The sequence below is a fragment of the Mesoplodon bidens genome, assembly GCF_964165515.1.
Source record: "Mesoplodon bidens genome assembly, chromosome: 6".
In the NCBI taxonomy this organism is placed as follows: Eukaryota; Metazoa; Chordata; class Mammalia; order Artiodactyla; family Ziphiidae; genus Mesoplodon; species Mesoplodon bidens.
The window spans coordinates 18536075-18552352 of NC_138162.1; the positions used below are offsets into that span (position 1 = coordinate 18536075).

A 16278-nucleotide genomic window follows, 5' to 3' on the forward strand; every position below is an offset into this window, starting at 1 on the left:
ATTCATTTGGCTTAGACACCTGAGTGCAAGTTCCTTTTGAAAGGGAACATGTATGGTAAAGCATATTGAGATGGTAGATTATCAATAATTTCAATTTAGACATACCTGCAGGTCATTCAAGTTGAAATTTCATGTAAGAAATTGGATGTGCTTTGGAGCCAGGAGTTCTTCTAGACTGCATGTGGCTCTGAAATAATCAGCATAACAGGGTGAAATTGGATCCACAAGAGTAGATGAGATCATTCAAGAAGGGCATGACTACTGAGAAGGAATATGAGCCTGGAATTCATCTCTGAGGAAAACCAGCATTTAGAGGACATCTAGAGGAAGAGAAATCTCTAGGGCAGTTTGAGACAAAGTCACTAGAGAAGTGGAAAGTAACCAAGTCACGTGAATTGTCAATGAAGGAAAGAGAATAGCGTGTTTCAAGAAGAAAAGGATGGTCAATTAAGTCAACAATTGAAAGGTGCCCAAAGATTGGGCAACAAGGAAGTCACTGAGGATCTTGTTGAAAGTGTTTCAGTGAAGAGGTGGGAGAAGCCTAATTGGAGAGGTTTGAAAAGTGGCTGGGAAATGGAGATACATAAACAGCTAGTGTAGACAAGATTTTCAAGAAGCTTGGCTAAGGAGGGGAAAGAAAGAACTGGAAGATAGAAGGGGAGGCAAGAGGGAGGAGAAAGAGTTGTTCTAGATTGTTTATAGGGAGAGAATTGAACATGTGTAAAATGTTGGAAAAAGCCAGTGGGGAGGAGGAGGTAGAGAATGCGACAGGGATGTGCCTAAAGGAAGGGATCTGAAAAGTCAAGAAAGGATTGGGCGTATGTATTGTGTAGCACAGATATAGAAACTTTCTTTTCCTTTCCTTTCTTTCTTTCTTTTTGAGATGAACAAGGGAAGATGGATACATATAAAGCTAAATGTACAGGTCCACTTGTGAACAGTTGAGGACATTTATTTCTAATGTTTTCATGTAGTTGGCTAAAAGGAACTGAAATAATCTTCTGCAAGTGGGGTGGCAGAGAGAATGTAGAAATTTTGAAATAATTATTGTGGAGAAAAGGAAATGAAAACATAACTGAAATTGCCTTGAAGAGTGAAGGGTTAAATGGAAACAGATGATCATAATTTCATAATGACATCACATGTCTGTGTTGTAGAAAAATGTTGGCTTTGCAGCCACAAAGAACTGGATTTGAATTCTGCTCAACAGCATGACAGTAAATTAATTAAACTTCCTGAGTCTTCATTTTGTCATCTGTACAATGGGGTAATTTTATCTACTTTGCAGAATTGGACATTGACAGCCCTTGGCACAGAATAGCTATTATTTTTATTAAGACATTTTTTCTTTTGATGACTATCCAAGATGTATTTTGTTCCAAGTTTAAAAAAACATATTCTCCAAAAATTACTAAGGACATTTACTTCTTTCCATATGATTATAAAAAGTAGCTCTGTCAGTGTTTTCCAATGTATGTTCTTCAGAGATATTAATTCCTTATGATGTTACTATTTACTGGGACAGACCACTTTTAGTGATCAAATGTGTTCGGGAAATGTTTCTTTACATTTACGTTACAGTAAAGAAATTGGTTTCTTTAATATGACTTAGTGTCTTTAACATGCCCATGTGCATTATGAATGTTCACAAGAAACATAATGTGCGACAGTACCCAAGGTTTAGGATCAATATTCTCCTTTTGGAGGGGCAACACAAGGGACCAATGTTCTGTAGAAATCTTCAGTAAAGATTCCTTCTGACCAGAGACCTCTTTTAAGTTGATAGAGAAGATTGTTAAAACCTAATTAATGGTAGAAAAGAGATATCTGCAACATTATTCATAATAATCAAGATACAGAAACAACTGAATTGTCTGCTGATAAGTGAAGGGATAAAGTAAATGTGAGATGAATATATTATTCATCCATAAAAAAGGAAGTCCTGGGACTTCCAGGTGGTCCAGTGGGTAAGACTCTGTGCTCCCACTGCAGGGGGCCTGGGTTTGATCCCTGGTCAGGGAACTAAGATCCCATAAGCTGCATGGCTGCATGGCTGCATGGCATGACCGAAAAAAAAAAATAATAAGTTCTGGGGATCAAATGTACAGCATGGTGACCATAATTAATAATACTGTATTGTATACTTGAAATTTGCTAAGAAAGCACATCTTTAGTGTTCCCATACCAAAAAAAGATAACTATGTGAGGTGATGGATATATTAATTAGGTTGTGATAATCATTTCATAATGTATAGGTGTATCAAAACATCATGTTGTGTACCTTAAATACACATAATTTTTATTTGTCAATTTTACCGCAGTAAAGCTGGGAGGAAAATAAGTGGTAGCATGCTCATTCTTAACACTGAGAATCCCTGATGGGAATCATTAATTTCTAAATTTGTTTGCTGACATGTTTATTCTTTCTCATTTGTCTCTCATGCATGCACTCAGAGGAGTACTGAAGCTGGCTTGTATTGCCCCACAAGAGACTATTGTTAAATTTTCAGGAATTTTGTGAGTCAGCTGATGTCCTGTTGATAGCTTGAAAACAACCATGGTGGGAGTATTTACACCACAGAAATTGGCAAACACGACAGATCTGAGCTTCCTTTTCAGAAAGCCCATTGTTGAGCATTTACCAGCACACCACTGAAACTGAGTTCAGACAGTACAATATGAAAGTGAATCTGCACTCAAGGGCCTTCCTTTCTGGTGAGGAAAAATAAGAAATGGACCCAAATAAATATAAAACATGATGGAAAGTGATTCTTAACGCTTAAAACGAATAACATTGATGGAAACCTTGCTATGTGTTTGGCATTGTCAGAAGTGCTGTTTATGTATTTTCTATCAAATTCTCAAAATCAACTTGGTGAAGTCGCTGATGTTATTATCCTTGTATTGTTAATGAAGAAGGAGGCATAGAGAGCATGAATAAGTTTTTAGTAGTTAGTAGGTGGCAGAGGCAGAAGTCTAACTCAGGGTGTCAGAATCTGGCACCCAAGCCACAGGCATTGTGTTCGATCACATCTTCCATGCGCTTAGAGGTGGTCCACTGAAGTAGTGCAGGTATTGGGACGTGGGGAAAAGGGAGGAACGAGAGCTCAGGAACACGGCAGCCTTTTGAAAATCCTTCATTTGTGCTTGTAACGCATAGACACAGCCCCTTTTCCCCACCTGCACTCCCTGCACAAGTACAAAGGAGTGAGCCGAGGTGAGCCCTGTCATTGGAGGCCTAAACTCCAATTGTCCTTCTCTCTGGCCTGGAGCCAGATCCCCTGCTCTAGTCCGTGTCGTTTTTCTCTGAGGTATGCACAAAGTAGAGGTTACTTGTGTCACATCTGTTCCTGCTTTGTGGGTCCATTCGGAAAAGAGAAAAAAAAAAAAAATCACTGACTTTATTTTCCAAGAGAGACCCTTTAAGAAAGGCCGGATGCAGGGTGGCCAGGAGGGAAACCTGGGGACGTCCTTAAACGCGATCTTTTCAGCTTTAGCATTCATAAAGCGTACCTTGGCACGTGTGTTCAGACTCTAATGACTCCTCCGGACCCCTGTTCAGGTTTAGAATTTCAGAAACGTCACAATGTTACATTCCTTCTCCGCAAAGGAAATCGGACCACTATGCCTATATTACACACCCAGATGCAAAATCTTCACAGATAGGATTGGCTTTTCTATGGTTTTTCACCAGAACAGCTTCCCACCTTAAAGCAGCCTTGTATTTTTGAGTCCTGGTGTTTTCACTAAAAGGCTTTCTCCTGCTAAGAGCCTTTGTTTGAAATGATAGTGTTTATTAGGGAGCCTTATTTCTTTGATTCTTCCATATCATATATTCTCTGTTTTAAAATACTCAAGGTACGCAGCTGGATATGGTTATAGGCAAATTCTATGTCTACGTGGCAATTCATATTTGAAAGTAAACTGAAAAAAATGTGGATAATTTTCAGGGCAGTGTGCGCATGACTCCTTGAAATGGGGCATCCTGTCTGGCTATAGGGCTGATTTCAGAAAAACTGGATGTTCTTTTCCTCTTCTCTTTTGGTGGATTTGTAGTAATTCAGTTAGTAAGTAGACAGGTAAAAACCTCATGGCTGTGTAGAGCAAGCTCCTTTATCCTTGTGGGGAACTGCTAAGCAAGGAGAGTCACGGTAAGACCTCTATTTTCATGAGCCCCCCTCTGGTAGCTCTGTGGCGTTAGTGGGGAGACCCTGAAAGGAGAGATCAGAGAGAAGAAGAGGAAACAGGACATTGCTCACATTCATCACCAAATTAATTAGGAGTGAGGACAGGTCTTCCTTCCGGTCACTCTTGACTGCCCTACTTGAAACAATCTCTTGACTCTGAACTTTTGTGAAGGGGATGGAACATTCCTGCCTCATTGCCCTGGGTAGCTAATTCTCTTTTTTATGCACTCATCTCTTGTCTTCCCAACTATATACTGGAAGTTCTTTGTGGGCAGGAAATACGCTTTGCAATTATACATGTCCTCCTCTCTAGGCCAGTGCTTTCTACTCAGGAAGTATTTTTTTTTTTTTTTCTTTTTGTGGTATGCGGGCCTCTCACTGTTGTGGCCTCTCCCGTTGCGGAGCACAGGCTCCGGACGCGCAGGCCCAGCGGCCACGGCTCACGGGCCCAGCCGCTCCGCGGCATATGGGATCCTCCCAGACCGGGGCACGAACCCGTATCCCCTGCATCGGCAGGCGGACTCCCAACCACTGCGCCACCAGGGAGGCCCAGGAAGTATTTTTAAAGTTTGTATTTATTTGTTTTTGACAGATCAAAATTGTGTCTAAGGTATACAATGTGATGCTTTGATATATGTGTACATGGTGAAATGATTACCACAATCAAACGAATTCACATAGCCCTCACTTCCCATAGTCATCATTTTTGGGGGTGGACGATGGGAAGAACATTTGTGATTTACTGTCTGAGCAAATTTCAAGTATACATGGTTATCAACTGTAGTCACCAGGCTGCGTGTTAGATCTACAGAATTTATTGATCTTATAACTGAAAGTTTGTACTCTCTGATCAGTAGCTCCTCTCTCCCCTCACCCTCTAGACTCTGGTAGCTACCATTCTACTCTCTGTTGTTACGAGTTTGACTTTTTTTCTTTTTAGATTCCACATTTAAGTGAGATCAGTATTATTTGGTTAAACGATTACTGGTAATTCTCTCTCTCTCTCTCTTTCCCTTCCCCCTTTCCCACCCCGTGAACAGTCTACACAGAACATCCTTGATGATTTGATATCGGGATACCTCTCAGGTCTCCATTTCCATTTATTTGTTCAGACAGATCTACGTATTGGAGAGGAAATCTCTGAGTTTCCATTTCCACCTTTGAAACCTCTCTCATAGGACTCATGGCACATCATTAACCAATTTGTTCCTCAGTGTTCTTGTCTGTTAAAGAAAATTATTAAACTAAATATATATGCTAAGAGCTTGGAACAGTGCCTGGCATGTATTAGCCATTTAATACATATAATTTCCTTTCCTTTCCCAAATTTTCCTGCAATCTGTCGTCAGTCCCATGCCAGCTACCTCATCACCTTTTGTCTTTTGGTAGCTCTCATCCTTGCTTTCTTATAAGGAAACAAAATAAATAAATACAAAGCAATTGTAATTTCATTTTTAAAAAGACAGATTTGGTTGGGAAAGAATGATGTTTTGTTGTATTGTACCACCTGATTTTGACAGTTGGCTAAAATACAGTGCCACGTCTTCATTTATTGAACCAGTTACTTAGACATGTTTGTGTCCTGCAGCAATTTGAAAGCAAATTGATCTTCACTAAGTGGGGTATGGTTTACCAAAAGAAGAGGGCATTTGGAAAGAGAGTTATGGAGTACCATTCATCATGTATTCCTCAGTCAGAATAACGCAGAGAATGCCTGTATGGGTTCATTTATTGAGTACCCATTTATCGAACACCTTCAAGGCTCTAGACCAGGCAGTAGGTGCCACAGGTGACTTTAAGGTAAAAGACAGCATCTTTAATCCAAAGGTATCCATCCAGTAAGGAAGATAGATGCTCAAAAGCAAAATGACAATGCAGTGGAAGGGTTTTCTGCTGTGAACACAGGATGCTTTGGGAACCCAGGATAGAAAACAAGACACAGAGGAGGTTTCCTAATGGGTGTGATGAGAATATGAATGGAGGAAATAAAAGCTCATGCAATGTCAGCACTGGGAGGACCCTTAGAGGTCACGTGGCCCAAACTTTCCTGCTGGAAACGAGGTAACTGAAGGCTAGAGAAATACCCAAGCTCTCGTGACACATTCCAGGAAGCTGGAATGAGAATCTTCTCAATTTACACATACGTCTGTGGGATGTGGGCACATGTTGCAGGTTGGGTTCTCTGGGGGCAGACACTGAGGTGCAGTTTAGTATGCAATATGCTTATTAGAGATTGATACCTGTGAAAGGCAGAGGGAGGTATGGGATTGATTGAGGGAGAAGTTACACAGCCATGCAGGCCTGGCCAGGGCTCCGCCAGGCCAGAAAGGAACTTGTCAGAGTGTCTCACGTTAGGCCAGTATGGTGAGATGTAGTACTGGCCTGGCTCAGTCTCTGGATGCAGACTCTCTCAGAGAGGGTGCAGGCTCTACGAGGCAGTTCTCTGCAGCCAGGTGGGTCCAGGGTTGCCGGCAGGTGGAGGCTCTCTGCTGACTGCATCCCCGGTCCCTGGGTAGCATGACCTTCCTTAAAAGGGGACCCAGGGCAGCACATCTCCGTGCCTATCAGAACAGAACTGGATTCAACTAATACTAATATTTACTGAAAACTTACTATGTGCCAGACACTGTGTCCAGCCATTTTATATACATTATCTCATTCGAGCCTCCCAGCCACCTTTTGGGCGAAGTGTTATTACGTCATCTGTAAGTTCACAAATGTATGGGCCAGCTTCTTCATAGCCATGAAAATAATAGCAAAACGGCCTTTCAAGTGAGCATCCCAAGGAGTTCGGGGCATTTACTAGCATCATCTGTTTCTGAAGTCAGCAACAGACGTTGAAACAATCATTGATCTCAGGAGGGAGCTGAGACTGAATCAGGCTGTGGTTTTTTTAAGACAAACTATCGAATCTGAGTCAAAAGGGCCAATGTCCATGTCAGTTCCATTTCCTCACCGGAGGAGCTTACAGTGATCACTGAGGGAACAGACCATTTTTATCATACAAACATAAGCTCCAACTTTGGGAAGCTACCCCTAAAGCTGGCCACCCTAATCCCCCCATCCGAATCAGAAATCTTGTCTATAATGTTCTAGACAAGTGGCTTGAATGTTTCTAATGGGCTGGGCGCGCACAGCCTCGCAGTGTAGCCCCTCCTGATCGGGCTTCTGCTACCCTCTGCAGTCCCACAGAATCAAAGCGACTTCTCTCCCCTTCGGCTGTCTTTTTAGATAAGTGAGAGCAGCTTTCGTACAAACTTCTTTCCCCCAAATTGCTAACCCTGGCTCTGGCACTAACTCTGACCTTGGTTCACTCACTCAACCCCTCTCAGGTTTCCTTCCTCATTCCTATGGTGGATATAAGTATATCCACCTAATAGGATTGTGGGCTTAAATGAAACACTGCCTGTACATGGCAAGCACTCAATAAACAGGGGTCGTTCTCATCAATATTATTAGCCTTACATTCATACTCATGGCAATCCTGATGCCAAATGAATTAGAGAGCACGATACTTTAATTCATATGAACACAGTACTTCAGTTACAAAGATCATTAATGTACATACATTTATTTCATTCGTGGATTTTTTTCTTCCAAGTGGAACGTGTGGTGGATCTAGCTATGGTGTCCCAGTCTCTGTACATCAGATTGTTTATGAGGTTACAGGAACCCTCTGCATGCTATGGCTTTCTATTTGGCATGTTTAAATACAGAATTCACGTCCCCGTACTGTGTGGAAGGAAATTGAGACTTGGAGTGATGACCTCCTCCAAAGTCACACACATGCATGGGTCAGGGCCAGTACTTGAATTTAGCAGTGCTCTTTCTTATACACCAGGGACACTTCATAATGTACGGGTTGTGGCCTTCTTGGAAAATCTCATGGACACCCTCCCTGGAGGGAGGGGAACTTGAAATACATACACACACATATTCATTTTTGTTTAATTGCAGGAGGTATAGACACCCTAAAATGACAAGTCCTCACTCAAAGACACTATGGTTAATAGTCCTAGTAATTCTGAAATTAAGCTGGTAGGGAATCATTTCTATGATCTGGCTCCTAGGTAGAGAGAGTAGAATTGGCAAAAAAAAAAACAACAACAAAAAGAGACTAAATGGGTAGTGGATCCATTGTAAGAGAGTCAGTGAAACTTGTATGAAAATTTCACATCTCTTCTATATTAGGCGAGGCTAATATTCTTGGAATAAAGAATAAAATCATGGGCACTCAGAACAGAGCTCCTAATTTTAAAGCTAATGCATGTTCTATTAGGTGCATATGTCAGAACAATTCTGATTCATAACTCCATGAGGCCCAGAGCTGTCTGTCCCAGGGGACAGCAGAAATAGAAAAGAAAAAAAAAAAAAAAAAAAGATGTTTTGTGATGTCTTTGGCCAGGCCTAGACACATGGAAATATTTGTTTGTTTTATATGACTTGCAGTTATTTGAACCATCTTATTCTCTCCATACAAACCTACTAGTATTACCTAAATCCAAGGCCTCCTTTTTTCCTTTCTTAATTCTCAATTCTTATATGTCCTCCATATAAATCTTGCCGGAACTCAGGACCTCTGACAGAGTTTGCATCTGCAGAACTGGTTAAAAGCCACACCATCAAAACCCAGATTAACATAAGGTTTGGCATTGAGCCTAGGCATCTGCATTTATAATTAGTTGATTCATTGTTTCTGTGGCTCAGTCGTGTTTGGGAATGTTCTCTAAGGTATGCCAATGGGCTTCGTACCGTTCTCTAACCTAGAATATACTGTGCTAGTTGTTCACAGTAGCTCTTTTTCACCGTGAAAGCCTCAGCACCACTATCTAGTCTTTCATGAGCTTCCACAAGAAGTCCTACTACAGCCAACATTTTTCATTTGTTAACTATTTTACTGAAGATTTATGAGGTTCTGAGAAAGAGTAATGTAGTATGGCAACAGCTTTTTACTCGAAATAAACCCATTAGACATATCTCCTCTCCTAAGAGTCCCCTCACCTCCAGCCCCATCCAGGTCACTCCCATCTCTTGATGCTAACTTTTCCGCCAAGCAGCGCCAATCTTTCCTCTGGTCTTTCTCTCACCTTAATTATGTAGAGTAGACTCTTTTTTCCTTATGCTACCTGCCCAGGAACCAGGGATGACTTCCACTATAAAGGGCATCTTTTAAAAAGAAGGATCTCTCCTTCCAAAGCAGTCCATACATCAATTGCCAAGAGGATCATAATCTCTGCACTTCATTATAGGACTGTTGCAGTTATATCCTTCACCTGCCTCACACCTTACATGACCCCACCATAACCTAAATGATTGATTCTTACCTACACCTGTGTGTTACATTTATCTGGGGAGTTTAAAAAAAATACTGATGCCTGGGCTCCCATATAAACCATTAACTACATTTCTGAAGATGAACCACCAGCATAGATAGTTTTTAACTGTTCTCCAGGTGACTTTGATGTACAGCCAGGGTTCATAGCTACTAATTTTAAAACATTCCTGAACACCTGCACTGGCCCTGAGTTCCTTTCATGATTCAGCCTCAACATTCATTCTTAGTTTTATGTCCTTCTTGTTTTATCACATTCTGTGTATCAGTCATAACTCTAGTAGGTCTCCTACTAGAAACAAACAAGCAAACATTGATCTTTCGAGTGTCAATTAAAATGCTTCCGTCAAGTCACTCCTGATTCCCTCTATGAGAAAACAATCTCCTCTTCTGACCCCTCCACGCCTTTCATTTTATTTATGCCACACGCATCACAAGCCTGTTCTGTCTCATGTTAACGTTTTCATATTCATGTATCTTCCTCTCCATTAGCACACCAGCATTCTTTATTATAAGGCATTAAAATTAGCATTTTTTCTATCTTAGTTGCCATTTTAATACAACCTGAATTTGATGAATAGTCTTATTAGTGGGAAATTTACACATCCATCACACTACATTTACAACACTTAGCTTCCTGTGCCTTACAGGAGACAGCAAAATTAGGTGTAAAAATGGTGAAACCCAAAATAGGTGATTTCAAAATTGATAGAGATCTTTAAACTTTAGAGCTGAGAGGACCTTAAAGATCACTTACTTGGCTCACCTTATATAGATCAACACAACAAAGACCAGTGAGGGAAAGGAATTTGCTAAGCTCATCCAGGCAGTTAGTAGAGAGCTAGGATGAGACTCCAGGTGACCCTGGTAAGCACTACGGTGCTCTCTCTACTTTATCAGGTCCAATAATTTTCATTAAAAACATCCATAGATATAGGTACTTCATAGCCCAAGAAATTTTACTCTGAAGGCAACTAGATGACATCATACTGTGCCAGAGGGGGCTGAAGAAAAGTCCGTTTTGATACAGGGAACAGCTACAGTTTCTTTGTCCCTGTTATAACCATCACCCAGCACCCCGATGCACTTTGCATAAAATCTTACTCTTGATACAGCATAATTCATCACAAATGCATCTGAATGCATCAAAGAAACATGAGTCAAAATTCCAGTTTAACCTGATGCTTTGAAACCTTTCCTCAGAACTCAGATGGGTTTTGATGTGTTGTGATCTAGGTGCATGATTTAGAGAAAATAAGATTAATTAGAGCCTCTATGTCCGAAGCATGGCGCTAGATGATCTAAGGAAAACCAAGATGTCTATGTCATGGTAAGTGCCGTCTTAAAACTTCTCATGTAATTTAGGGAAGACCAACAAATATTTAATTGCTCTAAAACAAGGCCAACTGACAAGTATAAGAATAAATTATCTGTGAATGTGCGATGAAGAAAAATCTTTGCTATTTAAAACAAAAATTACCTCCTCAAGAGAGCAGAATCTGACAAATGAGGGATGTTTCTGTTGTTCTGAGCATCTTACTGGGTATAATTATACTAAAAAGGCCTGGAGCTGAGTTCAGGGATAAGAACTATGAAGACCCAAATCACTCAGTTTTCCTAGAGAGCAACATTCTTACCTAGAGCTCTTTTTTTTTTTTTTTAATAAATAAATAAATTTATTTAAAAAAAGATCCCTATGCATCAGCCAGAACCTGCACCGTGTTCAAACTTGGTCCAACGGCCTGGGTCGGGGCCTCATTCTGACCAATATGCCCGTGCTATGCCTATTTTCTTTTTTTTAAACATCTTTATTGGAGTATAATTGCTTTACAGTGGTGTGGTAGTTTCTGCTGTATAACAAAATGAATCGGCTATACGTATACATATATCCCCATATCCCCTTCCTCCCACCCTCCCTATCCCACCCCTCTAGGTGGTCACAAAGCACCGAGCTGATCTCCCTGTGCTATGCGGCTGCTTCCCACTAGCTATCTATTTTACATTTGGAGTGTATATATGTCCATGCCACTCTCTCACTTCGTCCCAGCTTACCCTTCCCCCTCCCTGTGTCCTCAAGTCCATTCTCTACGGCTTCACAATTTCCTTCTTTGGGGAGTGTTATCAGAAGTCATAGAACCTGCGTTATTTTCTCTTTAAGTATTTAATTGTCATATGAACCCAGAGAAGCAAAGTGGGGACATTAGTTCAGACCTTAAATAAAACAATAACATTTGAGAAGAGATTGCTCTATGTTATCAATTCAGTGCACCAAATTATTGCTTGAATTACCCTTTACCTCAAGGATTTTTTTCAGGTGTACTAACCAAGTCTCTTACCAGGGGAGGGTTTTCTTTCTTACATGCCATTTGCCCTTCTTGATGCTTGTTGAGTTTATGAGGCATTATCTGTTATGATCTCTCAATAAAAGCCTCTGCCTCATACACTGGGCTTTAGTCATGGCTGAAAGCACTATGGAAATTGTTTTTTTTTTTTCCCCTACCATTATCATTTATCTTTTCCTTTACTGCTCTAAAGAGGTGCTAACATGACTCTTAGCAGTAAAGGGCAGTTTTTCTTATCTGGGCCTGGGTTTTAGCATGCTAATGTAAGATATTAGAGTGATGCTCAATTATCCCATTTCTTTAAAAACTGACACATAAAAGGTATTTCACATGGCAGCACCAACCAAATCATATCTGCCCCACCCCCACCTCCCCAGTGATACTTATGGAGAAACAGGGTTATTGTTGGCTGGTTGCAGAGAGGAAAGTGTCTTTGTCATATAACTGATATCCCCAGATCCTATAAACATCATGCTCTCTAGAGAGCTATGTTATAGATTCGAGTGAGCTCATGTTTTGTTCACAAATTTTAGGGACTTTGCAAGAGGATTTGGAGTTCTGGATATAAGGCAGGCTTCTGAACACCAAAGATTCAGGACTGGATGTTTGATTTCCTTTGTCTTTATGAATGCAAGCTCAAATGCCAAGATTTGAATCAGATATCTCAGAAGGCTACTTTTGACTCCTTGAAATAGAACAGTGAATTTTGCATTGAAAACATCCATAGCCCAAGGAAGTTTACTCGAAAAGCAACTTGATGACATCATCCTCTGCCATAGGTGGCTGAGAAAAAGTCAGTTTTGATACATGAAACAGCTACAAGTTCTTTGTCCCTATCATAACCATCACCAAGCATCCTAATGCACTTTGCATGAAATTCTGCCATTGATACAGCCTAATTCATCACAAACACATCTGAATGCATCAAGTAAACATGAGTCTAAGCTCCAACTTAACTCTATTGTGCATAAGAATCACCCAAAGAACTTATTGAAGCGCAGATTCTTGGACCCCTAACCAAAAAGATTCTGATTCAGTTGGTCTGGGGTGGAACCCAAGAATTTGTCTTTCTTGGAAGCCTCTAGGTGATGCAAATGTGCCCATCCACATATACAAATCATGGCATAGATTATGTAAGTTTGGTGACAAAATATAATTTGACCCTTCTTTCAAATACACATTATTTATTTTCTTAATCTCCACCAGATCTAGAATCCTTTTGCAAGGGTTAACTTTTTTTAGTTGCTTAAGTCAGTCAAGTATATGGAAGCCTCTTAGATTTTGTACCTGTTTTATCTGTCTGGAGCCTGTTTATTTATCTGTTGGTGTGGCTCATTTTTCAAGCCTTAGTTTAAAGGATATTTCTTATGAGAAGCCTTTCCTCACTTCTTTGTCATGCTGAGTTCCCTTTACTGTGTTCCTGTAGCATCCTGGATTTTATCTGTTACTCACTACTCTGTCATGTTGTTTATTTAATTGTATGTCTAACCACTTAGATTGAAATCTTCATGAACTTCTAGACTTTTTCTAGCAAGCTCACTATTATGTCTTCAAAACCAAGCAATGGGAATAACACATGGTCGTTGCACTATCATTATTTGTTAATTGCCTGAAAGATCTCAAAACTCCACTTAAGGGATAGGAGAATAATTGATGAAGTTCTGGAAAAGAAATAGAACAATGACAGAGCCATACAACCCTTCAGAAATCACCTGGTTCAACTGATCAGTTGCATTGCTGGGAAACTGAGACCCAGAGGAAAAAAATAGGACTGGTCGAATATGTTTCAACTAGGGCTCACTTCTCTCTTATCTCTTCTCACTAGCCAGAACTTTATAAAATGTGTACCTCCTTAAAGAGAAGACAAGAATTCTGTGTCCAAATAGAAACTACATTAAATCCAGGTGACAGAGAGGCTAAACACCTGTATTCTCCAGACTTCCCCACCTCAAGAGACTATGAAGTGAGGGCACATTGCTATTATGACCTGAAACTGCCTAGCTTATCACTCCTTCGGACATGCAAGACCTCAGTTACCTTCCCTCCCCCCAAATCCCCATGTTATTTCTGAGTGTCATAGGTTGAGTGCCCCAAAAAGCAGACTAGCACTGGAGGCATGCGGGTGGTTTCTTGAGAAGTGCTTCAGGAACACCAGTAAAGGAGTGAGGGGAGCAGAACTGGATAGAGAGAGAAGTCAGCTGCACCTTGGTAACATATGAGGAAGAAATGGAACTCAATTCTCTGGAAGTGGTCAGATATAGAGGGACAATCACCTCCCTTGGTATCACCTTCTATTTTTACTTATTTAACCAAATGTTCACAAGATTGTCCCACATGACACTGCTTTGGAATAGATTCTTTTAAATTAGCAAGGTTCTGGGAACAAAGGTGCCAAGGCTAAAATATATTGAATACTATGTTGTAGGTCATACAGGCATTGTCATTTATTTATCACCATAGATGTATGGGGTTGATTTCATAAGATAGATATTAAATACCTCTAATTAGGTAAAAAAAATACTGAGATTAACAAAGGTCATGAATTCTTCTAGAATCTCATGCATCTACCAAGTGGAATAACTAAAAAATTGAATCTAGCTATGTCTAATAGTACAAAAGCCCATGGTTTTAACTGGAATCAGTGGCCAGAATGGTGAGGAGACCTGAAACCATGCTGTATAAGAAACAGAAAAATAACCAAGGACAGGTTCAGGCTTATAAGAGAAGGGGAGTCATGATCAGCATTTTGAAGTCTTTACAAGGCTGTCATCTGTGTAGGGAGATCAGTATCGAGGAGGACCAGGCTTGCAGCAAGGCAATTGGAGCTAATATTAGGATTGGCATCCTAATGATTGGAATTGTTGAAAAATGTGTCAGGGATGCCTGTGGGAGGAACAGTAACATAATTATTAAGCCCTTGTTTTCATCACAGGAAACCTGACTGAGAACATATTATGGTCATCTGCTCAGTGAACTTATGGTTTGATAAGGGCCTCATTGCTGTAGACACTCTAGCTGGACACTATGTGGAGGCCCTGCTGGTGGAAAAACTAAGTATCCAGAGAGAATAGTCAGTATCAGCACTATCAAACTGTATTCTGCAAAGTCCAAGTGTTTCCCAGTATGTCAATAGGTGGCCAGAAGGAAAATGGCTCTGCAGTCAAATGAGTTTGGGAAACATTTAATTAAAATCAAATGCATGTCTTTTTTGCTAGATGCCTCAGAGCTTCTTTGAACATGGGCATTATGGATCACTAATATAGAAGGCACTGATCCATAAACTTACATGATCAGGAAACCCCCTTCCCATGGAAACCTACTAATACCCAGTTGGGGTAACGCTGCTGAAGGGATGATCTCTGAAGTTCTGTCTCACCGTGAAATTCTGTAATTCCTCAAGCACTAAATGAGTCAAGGAACTTAGAATTTAGTACTAATCTTGAAACAAAGTCACTGTGTTTTCTTAAACAATTTCCTTCCCTTTTCTGAGCCTCAGAGTAGTGCCCCTGGCTGACAAAAATTATTGCTGAGACTTTTCACCTCCAATATTTTGTGGTTTTATGGAGGCTTCAGGGCATCAAAGAGGAGTTTCACCTAGTTTACAGTTCTCCAGAGCCTGCCTTCATCTGACACTAGTGAGTGTCCAACCTGGTGGCTTTGCGTGAGTGTATATTGTTTTTTGGTTCCTGTCCTGCAGGAGAGCAGCTTGAGGACGGGAAGCCAAAAGGACCTCCCATTCTGAAGGGTTCCAAATTCGTTCTGCAGACCTCAGCGATTCAGAGGGTTTGAAGACACGGCAGAGATGTGCAGTTCTGTGGTTGACCCCTCTCAAACAGTACATAATTCTGAAAAACTTGGAGCTCCTCCATAAAGCCATATTTCAGTTGCACATTTTAGGCATGAGATTTCAGCCAAAAGCCATAATATAACACTGCTGAGGATCTTTTTTTTTCTTGCAAAAATATGCATTTGGACAAAACTTAGGAACCTAAAATTACAGGAATCGAATGTACCTTCTGTGTTAACCAAAGTGCTGCAGATCAAATGACAAATCATAGAAATGTAGAGATTTCCTAGTCCAGAGTCCTGTCTAAGACTTGAATCTTCCCTATATCTCTGTGAGGTCATTGCTTAGCTTATTGATCACACTTATTATGAAAGTGTGCAATCTCTGAGGCTGACCTAACAAAATCATACTTCTTACCCTTAGGACAGCCTCTCTTCTCTTAAAGTATGTCTTCTGTTATACCCATCTGTATTCCCTGCTCAGCATTCTGAGGATACAAGGGAAGAAAATCTGTTCTCTACTCTCTAAATTGACATTGAGTTTTGAAGGTGAAAACATGATATACCATCTCTAAAAAGAGTTGCAATCTTTCAACATAAACATAACCTGTTCCTTCATTGGAAGCAATGT

The 16278-nt window shown here is 40.5% G+C and overlaps 1 long non-coding RNA gene across 1 annotated transcript in view; it reads left to right on the forward strand.

The window, feature by feature from the left end:
• The first annotated feature begins 307 nt into the window (after positions 1–307).
• LOC308618542 overlaps positions 308–16278 on the forward strand; it is a 119684-nt gene continuing 103713 nt past the window's right edge. The window contains exon 1 of the long non-coding RNA XR_014016028.1: positions 308–530. This is a non-coding gene — a long non-coding RNA (uncharacterized lncRNA). The remainder of the gene's footprint in view (positions 531–16278) is intronic.